Source organism: Macaca thibetana, chromosome 10 (assembly GCF_024542745.1).
Source record: "Macaca thibetana thibetana isolate TM-01 chromosome 10, ASM2454274v1, whole genome shotgun sequence".
Taxonomy (NCBI): Eukaryota; Metazoa; Chordata; class Mammalia; order Primates; family Cercopithecidae; genus Macaca; species Macaca thibetana.
The window spans coordinates 17,050,188-17,065,467 of NC_065587.1; the positions used below are offsets into that span (position 1 = coordinate 17,050,188).

Sequence of the window (15,280 nt, forward strand, 5' to 3'; positions counted from 1 at the left end):
AGATTGAATGTATAGTTAGAAGCAATGTACAGTTGCTCAAGATATGAATATTAGTAACTTTGTTTTTTTTTTTTTAGCACTGCTTAGATGAATATACAAAAATCCCAAGAAATATGTTATTTCCCCTCTAAGCCAGCAGAGCTACTAGTTTTATTAAACAGACAATGGCAAATCTATTTTTAATTTTATTTTTTATTAAAAAATGCCCTACTGCTTGAGATTCTAATCTCTAGCTGAATAATAAGTGTCATTTTCGAGTTGCAAATCGCCAGAGCAGTAGCATGCGTCGAAGGCACTTAATAAATAGGATTCGGTGCTTTACGTCCATGTAGAGACAAAAATAGGTCAAAAAGCCTTTCCCTTTTTCTTTTGAGTACAGTGTTCTGACTTTCCAGATGGTAAGGAACCATTTAGAACTATAAAGGGATTTTGATTTCGATAACAGTAACCGTGTTGAATTTAACAAACTTTCTATTTTGTAAGAGGCTTTCTTTGAAGTCCTGTCGGCAGTTTGTTAATATTTTAGACTGTTATTTGTGACCAAGAGATTCAGTTTGGAGGACTTTTTGTGATTCACCCGTGTGTTTTAAAATAATTTGCCACTATTTTTGGAGTGCTTGGTCCCGGGAGATTTGTGCATGAGTCCTGATTTTGTCTCTTAGTCGCGGTGTGACTCTGGGGAAGTGTGTGCTGAGGATCTCTTGGCTTTCTGACTTTGTATTTATTCACCCTGCTCAGTTTTCCCAGGGAGACCCACACTCACACCCACCCTTTAGCACGTGGACTTTGGTGGAGATGATATTGTGCAGGGCTTCACGGGGAGACATAGGATTCAGATTATTCCTGATACTGGCTTTTAGTAATTGGCTTAGAGGTGGTTTCATGACTTAGTTGGAGCCCATAAGATGTGATGAGACTTTTGTTGGGGCTGTTGAGAGGCACATGTGTTCTTTTCCACTGGCCTTGAACCTCAGAGGGTGGAGCTGCGGATATCGTAGCTCCATCCAACCTAGCAGCTGCCTTGCCACTGCATGACGCCTGAGTATGAAGTCCGTGTGGATGAGAGCAGAGCTGAGAGGTGGAGAGGGACCAGGCCACCTCCTGGACCCAGATCAAACCTTGCCAGAGGGTAGATTCTCCTCTGGATCTTACAGATTGTGAACTATTCAGTCCTTTATTTTGCCTCCATTAGTTGAGTTGGATTTTCTGTCACTTTCATTGGAAAGCTCCCTCGTAAACTCTGAAACCTTTTTTCTACATTTGTAAGAGGAAAAAAAAAAATGAGAGTAACAGAACAGATGCACCTTGGCTTAGTATAGATTGCATCCTGCTAAACCCATCGTAAGTTGAAAATATCAAGTTCAGAATTTGCATTTAATACATTTAACCTACATTACAGCATGGTTTAACTTAGCCTACCTTTCATTGGCCTGTATTTGGGCAAAATCATGCAACCTAAGCCTAGATATATTGAATACTATACTGAAAATGAAAAACAGAAGGGTTATGTGGGTACTCAAGTATAGTTTCTATTGAATGCATACTGCTTTTGCATCATCATAAAGCTGAAAAGTCAGCCAGATGAGGTGGCTCATACCTGTAATCCCAGCACTTTGGGAGGCTGAGGCGGGTGGATCACTTGAGTCCAGGAGTTCGAGACCAGCCTGGGCAACATGACGAAATCTTGTCTCTACAAAAACTAGAAAAATTAGCTGGGCATGGTGGCATGTGCCTGGGGAGTTTAGGCTGCAGTGAGCCATGATGATGCCACTGTACTCCAGCCTGGGTGAGTGAGTGAGTGAGAGAGAACCTTTCTCAAAAAAAAAAAAAAAAAAAAAAAAAAGCTGAAAATTCTAAGTCAGATTATCCTAAATTGGGGACTGTCTGTACTTGCCTTATACCTTGGGTTGCTGTAAAGATGAAGGAGGCCAATAGATCCAACAGCACTTTAAAAGTGGTAAAATACTAGATATTTGCAAGAAAAGATGCCAAAACCTTTCACACCAAATTTTGACTCTTTGTGTTAGAAATAAATCAACAATGTAGTTTCACAGCTCCAAGCTAATAGAGATTAAACGGTATCACTCTCAGTATTTTGCCAAAGTGAGTTGGTCTCCAAAAATAGTTTTAAAAGGATATATGTATACAGAGTTCTTAAAGACGGGAAGTAAGACTACAACAGGATTTCTTACTCATTTTTATGACCATTTTTGTTTTTTTAAAAACAAGGTCTCTTTTTGTGCATGGAATCTATTATTTTTCCTAGATTTTACAGTGGGGGGATGTGCATTTTCTTGAGGGGGTGCCAATTTGGTGCAGTGCTATTTTGCATATATTATTAAGTCAAATAGTTTTATAATTTAATATGAAGTAGGGCAAAATCCTAAACCTAGTTAGTATGGATGTGCATTTCCTGCGCATTCATTTTCCTGTATTGGTTTAAATAGTTTCCTACCACCTTCGATTCAGAGGCATTTTAGAGGCATTTTCTCTAATGATCTGGTCCATAGATAATGACCTCATGATCCATAAGTAAATGGGATCAGCAGAGTGTTATGTCTCCTATAGCAGAAGGTGCCTGGGCTTTAGGGTTGAATGCATCTGGGTTTGAAGCCTGGAGCCCCTATATTCCCTGGGTTCAGGTGATCTTCTCCGGAACAATGAGGGGCATAGTTGCCTGTAGTAGGTATGCATGAAAGTTAGATGAGGTGATGTAAGTCAAAGTGCCTCATACCTGGTACGTAGTTAATAATCGCTTTTCTTATTTTTTTAATTAATGTAAACGTGTGGTTTGAAGGCAGTCAGTCTGTCTCTAGGGAAATTAATAATTTTATTAAAAGAATCAATTGGTCCCCGTAGCATTCATATTTTAATTCTTTAGGCTACTAAATCTTATTCTCACTAGTTGTTCTGTGTTTGTAATCTATACAGGCTGTGGTAGAATGAGAATGTTCTCTATTGGCATGCTAGCATACGGTCACTTACTTGTTCGGTTATTTGTTTGTTCCAACATATGTGTAAATGGGGATCTTCTCTGCCAGCGGTTGAGGAAAACCCCCTTTTTTTCTCTCTGATATGGTTTGGATGTTTGTCTCCTCCAAATCTCATGTTGCAGTGAAATCCACAGTGTTGGAGATGGGGCTGGTGGAAGGTAACGGAATCATGGTGACTGATTCCTCATGAATGGGTTAGCACCATCCCCTTGGTGATGAGACAGTTCTCACTCATGAGAGATCTGGTTGTTTAAAAGAGTCTGAGACCTCCTCCCTCTCTCTTGCTCCCACTTTTGGCATGTGACATGTCTGCTGCTCTTTTACCTCCCGCCATGATTGTAAGCTTCCTGAGGCCCAGCAGATGTGGGTGCCATGCTTCCTGTACAACCCTGCGGAACCATGAGCCAATTAAACCTCTTTTCTTTATAAATTACTCAGCCTCAGGAATTTCTTTCTAGCAATGCAAAAATGGATTAATATAGTCTCCTAAATTATTTCTTGACTTTTTGGTAGGTCTGTGGACTGGGCTATTTCTGAAGCCACTGTTTAGGTAAAGCATGTTTGCTATTAGAAATTCTACATTCACTTCCTCTCCTGGCAAAGATTTTTCTATTATGGGAGTAGTTCATTCCTTTCATTTTTTTCCTCCCCTGATATAAACAAAAAATGTGGAGAGCTGTCATGGGTAAGATGGATTTGTTTAATTCTGCGGACACCATCAGGGAGACCCAGGAGCCCTTGCATGGGGGAGTGAGGGAGATGAACATCATCTCAGGAAGAACTTTTAACCTCTGGAGCTCCCCATCAGTAGGATGGACTGTTCCAGAATGCAGTTGAGATCTACTGCCAAAGATGTTTTATGAGGATAGAAATCGCTAAAGGACAATTATTTATTTATTGTTTTTGGGGACAGGGTGGAGTACAGTGGCACAATCATAGCTCACGCTGCAGCCTCAAACTCTTGGGTTCAAGCGATCCTCCTGCCTCAGCCTCCCAAGTAGCTGGGACTGCAGGCACGCTCAGCAATATCCTGCTAATTTTTAAACTTTTTGTAGAGATGGGGTCTCGCTCTGTTGCTCAGGCTGGTCTCAAACTCCTGGCTTAAAGCAGTCTTCCCACCTTGGCCTCCCAAAGTGCTGGGAATACAGGCATGAGCCACTACACCTGTCCAATTTTTTAAAAAGCATTTTTTGAGATCCTAGTACTGTATGAGTTACCAAAGATTGAATAGACGAGATTTTAGCAGCCATAGTCAGAAGCTTGAAATTCCATGTTATTAGAGATTGTGTTGGGGTAATGACTGAGAGCAAGAGTTGGCACGCTATGGGTCAGTCTGTCTTCCTGTAGCCCATGAGCTAAGAATGGCTTTTACATGTTTAAAGTGTCCAAAAAAAATCAAAACAAGAGTACTGTTTTGTAGCACATGAAAATTAAATTTCAGTGTCCATAGATTAAGTTTTCTTGGCACACAACCATGCCTGTTTCCTCTTATCTGTGGTTGCTTTCCTACTACAGTCATTGAGTTGAGAGCTGCCAGAGAGATGGTATGGCATGCGGAGCTTCTGTGATTTACTGTCTCACCTTACACATAAAAAGTTTGCTAGCCTGTGTTCTAAAGTAGAGTATCCTTAACTTTCCCACCCTGAAACTTTGTGGAAAATGAAGTTTGTTCAGCATACTGGGATAAGTGGATGATACCTCGCTGGCCGGGGGCTGAAGGCACCACCCCAGCACACCCGAGGCTCATTTGCTGCAGAGCCTGTGGAAGTTCTCACTGACAGCCGGATGTGACCATAGGTTTCAGTCCGACCTGCAGCTGTTTGATACTAACATGCCCACCTGGGTCAGCTCTTCTTCTGAGGCATTTTCAAGATGCCTGGACTCACATGATCATAGTCATCTACGTAGCTAAGTCTCACAAAGGTTTTTGCAGTTTACAAATGCTTTTCACTTAGGGCTGCTCGCTTTTTCTCTGTTTTCAGTGGTTACGTTTATCTCTCAAAATCCTTTTGGTCCTGGTCTCTCTCCACTTGAATTAGCCTTTCTTGAAGATGTTAGGGCCTGTATGAAAGTGTTTGTTATTAAAAAATTTGTAATGTTGCAGGGGGAGACAGGACAGGATATATACACACCCCCACACACATATATACACGTATATATACACACATATATGTATACCATATATACATGTGTGTATATATCCTGTTCGTATCCATATGTATACGTATGTATGTATACGTATATATGTGTGTTTATGTGTATGTGTGTATATATGTAATACTCCATATATATATGGAGTGGCATGTGAAAATTAAATTTCACTGCCCGTAAATTAAGAGTATTGCAAAATCCCTGTGTCTTTGGCATTTTAATCACAATCATGGATGTAGCAGTGAGACAGGAGGCTGGAGAAGACAGAGCCAGACCTTACAGAGTTAGCTGGAGGCAAAGCTCACCCTCCCCCACGGAGCTCACAGAGCTCACTCTCCCCCACAGAGGTCCCATGTGCTGCCTGGGCTCTAGCTACATCTTCTGTATTGCTCGGTTTTACTACACTTACTATTCTGGGATTCATGTGCGGGCCCATCTCCCTTTTCGTCTTCAGTGTGTTCATGGCAAACTGCTATTATCTGAACTGGCTTATTGAGTCTCTGTTTCTTGTGATTAGGGCATAATGGTAGTTGGTACTTACAGTGTTCCAGGTCTTGTCCTCACACTTTACATGGATTAATTTGTTTGTTTGTTTGTTTTTCCAGTAAGGTAGTTAATGATGGCCATCCCTATTTTACAGATAAAGAATCGGAATCACAGAAAGGTTAAGTTACTGGTCTAGGCCACCAACTAGGAAATGAGAGGACTGAGGCTTGAACCCAGGTGGCTTGTTACTGAAGCTCATACTCTTTGCTACCTTGGGCTGCCACTTGAAGCCATGGAATGCAGCTGAGATGCCTGGGTGTGGAACTTGGTGGGAACAGAGGGAACATTGAACTGTAGATGGGTGGCCAACCTAGATAAGTGAGATTGGGCCTGGCCTGGTGCCGCAGCTGTAGAAGTTGCAGGGTTCATGGTGTGCAGGAAGCAAACGGACAGAAAAATATGACAAGGCTGGTCCTTGGTCCTGCTGGCCGGAGGGAACCTTCCAGTTTTCTGGCAGGGACTGTGAATGGGGAGACGAACACAGTTGACACCATTGTGTGCCAGGCGTTTGTTACGGTATTTAATCCTCCTAATAACTCTGCCAGCTGGTGGTCTGGCTTCCATGTTCCCATTTTACATAGGAGCTACCATGGTCAGAGAGGTAGAGAGCTCCCCCAGGATCAACTAGTGAGTAGAGGCCAGAGCCAGAGTTTAAACTTTGGAATCATCTGCCTCCACTCTCTTTCCTTTCCATCACACCAGCTCTGTAGGAAGTAGGCTGAACTGGACCCTCCACGCTAGTCATTGTCAACCTTATCCCTTTGATAGTCTCTTGAAATGTGGCCTCTTCCCCCAGAAGTGCTTGTTTGTGTACAGCATGCACACAGTTTTGAATGCAAAATCTGGAGCTTTACTGAATCCCATCTATAGGTTCAGAGCTGTTTCTGACCTTGTAAAGTCAAGCTAAACCAGGGCTAATACAGTTGGGAGGAAGAGGAATGGAGTGATTGCTAACTACTGGCTTCATCTGGATCTTTTTCCCGATTAGCAGTGACTTTGCTCATTCTGGGTAGTTAGTGCCTAATGTGTGTTAGGTTCCAGACCCAGACCTCACGTGCTCGATTGTATTTCAGGACCCCTTTAACCCTATGCCGTAATTTCCCCTATTTTAAAGATGATAAACGGAAGCTTGAAACTTGGAAATTTATCCATGCCAGGTGAGCTGGAGAACCTGGCTTCTAACTTAGCTCTTCATTATAATGACTTTCAAAATAGTCAGGCTGCAGTTAGTGCCAGCAAGTCTTTAGCATGAATAAGTGAGTGCTTGAGGATATTGCCAGGCCCTCAAATGTCATTTCTCACCTGCCTCTGTTAGGCAGCTCAGATCCACCAGCCTGGGGAATGCTGCTGAATTTCTGGTTTTATCCTGAATGCCATCCGATGCATTAATTAACATGACTGTGAAAGCACCTCACATTCTTGGAGGGTTATAGAACTAGGAAGTGCAGCCTCTATTGCAGGCAGCAGTGCAGTTAATCCCTGCTGAGACAGTGCCAAGCTGTCCAGGGGGTTGAAAATCACAGGAGGTTTGCAAAGACTTGCCTGCCTTTACAGACTCCAAAGTGTAGAATTGTAAATGACAGGACACTTAAAGATGCCACGTATTGTGTGAATGCTTCTCTAGCAGTAAAATATTATACCACCATAAAGCCCTTATGAACATGCAATCATAATTTCTGCATAAGCACCAGCAATAAAGTGAAATTCAGCTCCATCCAGTTTTGCAAGAATTTTCCCTGGTGGTGAGTGCTAGCCATTGTGTGAATTCTCATCTGGGTGAAGAGAAACAAAATCCATTTCTCTGAACATGGTTATTCTTTGAAATAGCTTTGGCCTCAAACTTTAGAGCAAAAATTATCCTGCATGGGAAATGCTAACTGTATCATTTCTAAAGCTGTAGCTTTGTCGCTGAGGCATATTAACGTGACAGAAACTTTTCCTTGGGGCTCATGACTTGCCTCTGCCTGATTTTTTTCATAAACTTAAAGACCAGTGAATGGAGTAAGCAGTGCTCTCTTGAAAATTCACTTTTACCATTTGGCTTTTTTGAAAGAAAATTTTGTTTGGCTTAAATGTTTATAGTAAAAACTGTAGAATGGGATGAGAAAAAAAAATTGCTCATATTCCTACCACCCTCCATTTATTGCTGAAGGTACTTTCACTTGCGACCGTGTGAAGAGACCACCAGACAGGCTTTGTGTGAACTATAAAGCTTTTTAATCACCTGAGTGCAGCCGGGCTGAGTCCGAAAAGAGAGTCAGCAAAGGGAGATGGGGGTGGGGCCGTTTTATAGGATTTGGGTAGGTAGTAGAAAATTATAATCAAAGGGGGCTGTTCTGTGGCTGGCAGGGATGGGGGACACATGGTGCTCACTGGGAGAGCTTTTGAGCCAGGATGAGCCAGGAGAAGGAATTTTACAAGGTAATGTCATCAGTTAAGGCAGGAACCGGCCATTTTCACTTCTTTTGTGATTATTCTGTTACTTCAGGCCATCTGGATGTATCCATGCAGGTCACAGGGGATATGATGGCTTAGCTTGGGCTCGGAGGCCTGACAGGTACATATTTTATATTTTCTTGATTAGGGTTATTTTTCCTCCCTATCTGTCTGAAAGCTCTACTAGAGAACAAATTTTGTCCCTTTTGGCTGCTGTAGTATCCTTAGCACTTTAAGAAGATCTTAGCACATAATAGATGCCAAACAAATATCAGTTAAGTATTATATTCTTGGTGGTAGAAGGAGTCAGGCTTTATTACCTTGAATCCCAGCTTTCCCACTTAGTGGCTGAGTGGCTCCAGCAAGTTACTCAGCTTCTCCGAATTCCAGTGTTCTGCTAAAATGACAATAATGGGGCTGGGCGCAGTGGCTCATGCCCGTAATCCCAGTACTTTGGGAGGCCGAGATGGGTGGATCACTTGAGGTCAGGAGTTCTAGACCAGCCTGACCAACATAGTGAAACCTCGTCTCTACTAAATACAAAAAATTAGCCGGATGTGGTGGCGCATGCCTGTAACCCCAGCTACTTGGGAGGCTGAGGCAGGAGAATCGCTTGAACCCGGGAGGCAGAGGTTGCAGTGAGCTGAGATCACACCATTGCACTCCAGCCTGGGCAACAAGAGTGAAACTCGATCTCCAAAAACAAAAATAAAAATAAATAAATAAAAATGACAATAATTGTTCACCAAGACTGACCTCACCTGGTGTATTAGTTTGCTAGCCCTATCATAACAAAGTACCACAAACTGGGTGGCTTAAACAATAAAAATATATTATGTCACAGTTCTGCAGGCTAGAAGTCCAAGATGAAGTTGTTAGCAAGGTTGGTTTCTTCGGGGCCTCTCTTCTTGGCTTGTGGAAGGCGGCCTTCCTATGCCTCCATACGGTTTCCCCTCTCTGTGTGTCTGTATCCTTATCTCCTCTTACAAGGACACTGGTCATTCTAGATTAGGACCCACTCATACATTCCCATCTTACCCTAATTACTTCTTTAAAGATCCTGTCTTCAGATACAATCACATTCTTAGGTACTGATGGTTAGAACTTTAACATATGCATTTTAGGGGAGGCACAGTTAAGCCTGTAACCCAGGGTCACTGGTTTGATTAGACTTTGTAATTGGGAACCTGCCATTCAGATGTTTCGGTATTACATTAGTTTCAAATCTAATTGAGGAGATAATGTAATTAAAGGTTAACATAAAAGTCAGCTACCTCTACAGGCTGAGACATCATCTGCTTGGTGAGCACAGTGCTCTTGGGGTTCTGGAGTTGACTGCCACCCCTGTACTGGGGTATCCTGCAGTTATCCCGAAGGATGAAGGCACAGGTGCCTCTGAGACTTACTGAATCACTGCGGCCTGTGATTATCCCCTGAGGGCAGGCACCACACCTCAGACCAGATGGGCCTGTAGTGCCTGCCAGGCCATGTCTGGCCCAGTCCAACAACAGTTGTCTAATAACATTTAGCACTTATTGAGTGCTTACTGTATACTGGACATAGATCCTGATGGGCCTCAGTCTAGAGTTCCAGTTAACTGCCCCAGGACCACACAGTATGTGCCAGAGTCTGTGTCAGGCTCTGTGCTCTCTTGCCTGCTGGGCTGGACCGGTTCCCAGGGAAGGTATCTTTCTGGTGGCAGCTGGGAGCCCCAGCCAGTAGCAAGTCTGGGGCTGCAGCTTACCCAGCCTGTGCCCAGTAAGTACAACCAGCTGATTGAGAGCCCTCTGGGGTTGCCCCATCTTAATCAATCCTTCCTTCCTTCCATGCTGTTGAGGCCTGTATTGGAGGATTCAAGCCACAGCTCGCATGAAGCCTGGGGGCTCTGGGTCCAGGCTCCCTTGGTCACTGACAACACTGTGTGTGTTAAGGCTCGAGGGTGTCCCATGGGCCCTCCAGTTGTGTTTTGGACCTCTGTACCTCCACTCCCTCTCAGTTCTGTTCCTGATCTGTCTTGTTCTTTGGACGAGAGCTCACAGGGTACCTCGGACTTGGGCTTTGCTGTCTGGAACTTTTCACCGATGAGAATGGGACTCCATACATGAGAGAGGAAGATGGCTGTGTGCTTTCTTCTGGTTCCGGAGCTCGAGCTAAGTGAGCTCTGCATGTCTGAGCTTTCTAGGAGTCTGGTTATTATGGTAGGTGCCGGGACTCATGCTGAAAGTACTCCAGTAAGAAAAGCACGATATTATGGGAGCCCAGGAAAGGGGCTACTGACCAGAGGCTAATGATTCCTGAATCTTGAAAGCTGAGTTGGTGTTAGCCGGGTGAAAGGGAGAAGGGAGGGCTTTGTAGACAGTGGGAGCTGCAGGAACAGAAAGGTGAGAAATGTTTGAGGTGTGAAACAGAGCATTATTCTAGGGCCGTTACTACAAATGTCCAGAGGCTTAACGATTTGGAAAGGTGAAGTGGTTGCCTTGGGATTACGCCTGGGCCAGACTGGGAGGGGCTTTGTGTGCAAAGCCAAGCAGCTTGAATGTTACCCTCTTTGGGGGCTCAAGTCTGTGTCTGTGTATGTGTCTGTGTCTGTGTATGTGCATGTGTATGTGTATGCGTGTATATGTGTGTACATGCGTGTGCGTGTGTGTTGTGTGAGGACCTGACCCTGTAGCTTCCACTGTTGCCTAGTGGTATGTCTGTGTCTGAGTTTGCAAACTGTGCAAGTTCTTGTCCAGTAATCTTTTTTAAAAACTTAGGAATACTTTTCCAATCCAATCGCTGGTTTTGGAAAGCCATTGTCAGTGGCTCGAGAGTGCTCCTCTGGCCCCAGGGGCCACCTAGCGACCTGGGCAGGCAACGGTCCTAGGACAAGAGGAGAAGAGGCAGCTTCCGATGAGCCTTCCACTCCATCCTCATGGCAGGGCTCCCTGCCCTCTCACCTGACATCTACCAGCTCTCCAGGCCCTGGCTGCCTGTCTTCAGAGTGTTGTGGAGGAACAGGAAGGCAGAAGCAGAGGGAGGGAGCATGTATGTATCCACATGCAGGATCAGAAGGGACTTTTTACAAATTGTCTTCTTGACACTCCTTTCTTTGTGTCATGACTTTGCCTGTGAACCCTTAGAATCTCTGCTAATGAGCCGGTCATGGTGGCTCACGCCTGTGATCCCAGCACTTTGAGAGGCAGAGGCGGGTGGATCACCGGAGGTCAGGAGTTCGGGACCAGCCTGGCCAACATGGTGAAACCCTGTCTCTACTAAAAATATAAAACTTAGCTGGGCGTGGTGGTGGGCGCCTGTAATCCCAGTTGCTCAGTGCTCAGGAGACGGAGACAGGAGGACCGCATGAACCGGGGAGGGGAGGTTGCAGTGAGCCGAGATCGCACCACTGCACTCCAGCCTGGGCGGCAGAGTGAGACTCCACCTCAAAAAAAAAAAAAAAGAATAAAAGAATAAAAGAATATCTGCTAATATGTGAGCAGTATCATCGTCATCGCCACCATTGTTGTCAACATTGCTATGGACCACATGTTTGTGTCCCTGCAAAATCCATAGGAAACCTAACTTTCGAGGTGATGGTTTAGGCGTTTAGGTGACACTTAGGTCATGAAGGCAGAGCCCTCATGAATGAGATTAATGCTTTTATATAAAGAGACCTCAGAGAGCTCCCTCACCTCTTCTTCTGCATGAGGGTATAGCAAGAAGGCTGCTGTCTGTGAAGCAGCAAGGGTGCCCTCACCAGACACCGAATCCGCTGCTTCCTGATCTTAAACTTCTCAGCCTCCAGAATTGTGAGAATTTGTTGATGAGCCACCCAGTCTATGGTATTCAGTTAGAGCAGCCTGAATGGGCCAACAGAACAACCACCACTGCCACTGTCATCATCTCCAGCCTCTAGAAGCTTGCGTGTACCAGCATTTGCTTGAGGTGTGTTTAATTCTCACAGTAACCGTAGGAGTTAGATACTTGTTGCATCATTTCACCCTTGAGGAAACTGAGGCAGGGAAATGCTCAATAAGTTGTCCAAGGTCACGCAGCTGATAAGTAGCAGAGCTGGAGTTCAAAGGCAGGCCATCTGGCACAAGAGTCGGCTTTGAACCATTTCCTCCTGCCTCTCGTGGAGGAAACGTGTCCCTGACAGTTCCTTCACCTGTGAGCTGGAAGGAAGGAAGAACTCGACAGCAGCCAACTCCCTTTGCCTCGGCATCTGCGTGATGTTGGTTTCCTCTTCTCTGTAGAGCTCCCCTGAGTTTTATGTTGTAATCAAATGTGGTCAGCATTTGCTTATGGAATTTGATTTAGCTGGACAGCTTCTCTCTGTAAATTTTGCAGGTGCAGTGTCCCCTGAAGAGTGGCCATGGGTCTCAGGCCTTGGGTGTCACGGTGGGAGCACACACGGTTGCTTTAATAAATGAGTGGAGAGCATGGCTGGCGCCCGGCCCAAAGGACCTTGTTGACTGGTGGGCACATGGTATGTTACATCTGTCGTTGCGAGAGAATTCCTCATCTTCCTACAGACGTTATCTTGCCAAAGCACTTTTGCTTCCATCTCATCCTTTCCTTGGACAAGTCATCTATAATCTCTCAAGCAGGGGCCTCCTCTGCCTCCTGCCTTCACCCTTGCAGGGAATGGTGGTTTCTTCTCAGGATGTCTGGGAGCTCCTTGGCTCAGAATGGGTTAAGTCCAACCCGGGCTGCCTCCTGAGGACCTGTCCCCCTGGATCACTGTTGGTTTTAATCTTCATTATCTTGAATGGCCATGCTGTCAGCACTCGGGAGGGGTCCTTGAACAGCCAGATGGTGGCTGGATTTTTCTGCCAGTCATCAGTTTTCGTCTGATTGCAGTGCAGGTGCAGGGAGGAGGAGGGGTTTTAGTACTTCCCATGCCTTCCAGTGTTCAAGCACATTCCTCCAGGAACCCTTAAAGGAGCTATGAAGGCTGGGAGAATTTTTGAGAGGTAATATAGTGGATTCATTCACTTAATAAATATTTATTGAGCACCTCCTATGTGCCAGGAACTGTACTAGGCACCGGGGATACAGGAATGATTGAAGCAAAGCCCTGTTCCAGTGGATCTTATAGTAAACAAATAGGTATGAAATATGTCAGGTGGCGTAGAGTGCTGAGAAGGGGAAATACGGCAGGTTAATGGTACTGGGGTCAAAGGCTCACTGGGGCACGCCTGAAGGGTGGGATGATGTTGTTTTAGAAAAAGAGACTACCAGACCAGGCGCGGTGGCTCACGCCTGTAATCCCAGCCCTTTGGGAGACCGAGATGGGTGGATCGCTTGAGGTCAGGAGTTCGAGACCAGCCTGGACAACATGGTGAAACCCCGTCTCCATTAAAAATACAAAAATTAGCTGGGCACGGTGGCACGTGCCTGTAATCCCAGCTACTCAGGAGGCTGAGGCAGGAGAATCGCTTGAACCCAGGAGGAGTTAGTTGCAGTGAGCCGAGATCACGCCACTGCACTGCAGCCTGGGCAACAGAGCAAGACCCTCTCAAAAAAAAAAAAAAGAAAGAAAAGAAAAAGAGACTGCACAAAGTGTCTCTGAGAAAGTAGCATTTGATCTAGCACTGCCTGAAGTGAGAAAGCAAACCTCTTGGATAATTGAGGAAGAACATTCCAGAGAGAGGGAACAGCAAGTACAAGGACCTTGATTAGTGAGGAGGCTATGGTGGCTGAATGAAGCTAGGGAATGCTACACACCAAATGTATGTGCAAAGAACTTTTTTCCTTCTCTTCTTGTAGCATTGTTGTGTTTTCTCATTCATGCGTTTATGCATGCATTCATTTAGTAATTCTTTTCTGAGGGTAACATTGGTTTTGGGCACAACATTAGGAACTGGGACTTTAGACTACAGATGTTCCTTTGGGGAAACTGCAGGGGCGCTGGGTGCTGGCATGGAAGGTACCCTTAGAGTTGTCTTTCTCAATGTCGCTTCCTTCTCACTCCTCCTTCATCACGAGGCTTCAGAGAAGAGCCTGCGGTCAAAGTTTTCACTTTCTTAGCTTTGCCACCCAAACCTGGCTTCCTTCCCACAAGCTGCTGCCGTGTGCTGTTAATGACCTAGTTGTCAGATCTAAGCACCTTTCTTCCATCCTCATCTTTTCTGAACTCTGCAGTGGCATTTCATGCCATTGACTATCTCCTTCCTTGTTTAGAAGCCTTTCTGTCTGCCTTCCTTGAAGAGGACTGTCTCAGGATGCCCTGGGTTCTTTGAGAACTCCCATCCAATCACCTTTGTCAGCATCTCTCTTCTTGCCCTTCAAAGCCAGGTCAACTCCAGGTTCTGTGACTTCTTCTCATGGATGAACTTACTCCCTTGGTATGTGAGTTACCCCATCTGTCCTGCTGGCACCTTTAAACTTAGTATCTTCAGTGGAGAGCTCATCTTCTCCCCTCCTGATAATTCTTCCTTTGCACTGCATCTGTTCTGGTGAATACACCTGTGTCCCCTTCTGCTTCCGCCATCTCGTTTCTTCTCATCTGCCCAATCTTAGCAATTTCTGTAATGCTCTCTTTGATACCATCTTTTTTTTTTTTAGTTCTTCTCCTCCCTGGGCTAAGTTTTCCACAGGACAATAGCTTTCAAACTGTGCTTCTCGGCCCTGCAGTACGCATCACCTGGGAACTTGTTGGAAATCCAAATTATCGAATCCCACCTAGATCTCTAGAATCTGAAACTCTGGGGGAGGTGGTATTGAGGGGAGGGCAGCAATCTGTTTGAACAAAGCTCTCCAGGTGACAATGATGTTCCTAAAGTTTGGAAACTGCTGAAGTAGACAGTGGAAGTAGCTTCCTTCCCAGTCTCCATGACGGGCCCACTTGGCTCTACACCACGATGTCAGCTTTTTCTAGAAGAAGAACAGCCCTGATCTGATGCCTCTTCTCATCACACGCCCTCTGTGGCTCCTGCATTGGCCACGATGGGACAGATCTGAGTTTGTATTGTCCAGGGGTGAATTCAGGCCAGACATTTTGCACTTATTTCCACTCTTCAGGGCTAACCCGGAGTTGCTTTTTAAGTGTAAATTACGTCCCTCTGTAAAGATGTGTCTCATTTTTTGCAGTCCATGTGCCAAAAGTTTGTGCATGATATTTTTTTTTGGCAGAGGGACGGAGGGGCGAGGAGGGTAATAGGACATTCTTT

At 45.0% G+C, this 15,280-nt stretch overlaps 1 protein-coding gene across 4 annotated transcripts in view; it reads left to right on the plus strand.

Annotated features, from left to right (window-relative positions):
* The window catches only part of LARGE1 (LARGE xylosyl- and glucuronyltransferase 1), a 633,432-nt gene that overhangs the window by 79,494 nt on the left and 538,658 nt on the right, over nt 1-15,280 (plus strand). Inside the window, exon 1 of one of the 4 annotated variants that reach the window (XM_050745854.1) lies at nt 4,161-12,594. The exons of the other annotated variants lie outside the window; for them this stretch is intronic. The gene's annotated coding sequence lies outside the window, so the exon portion shown is untranslated. Of the gene's footprint in view, nt 1-4,160; nt 12,595-15,280 lie in introns of those variants that run through there. 4 annotated transcript variants of the gene reach the window in all.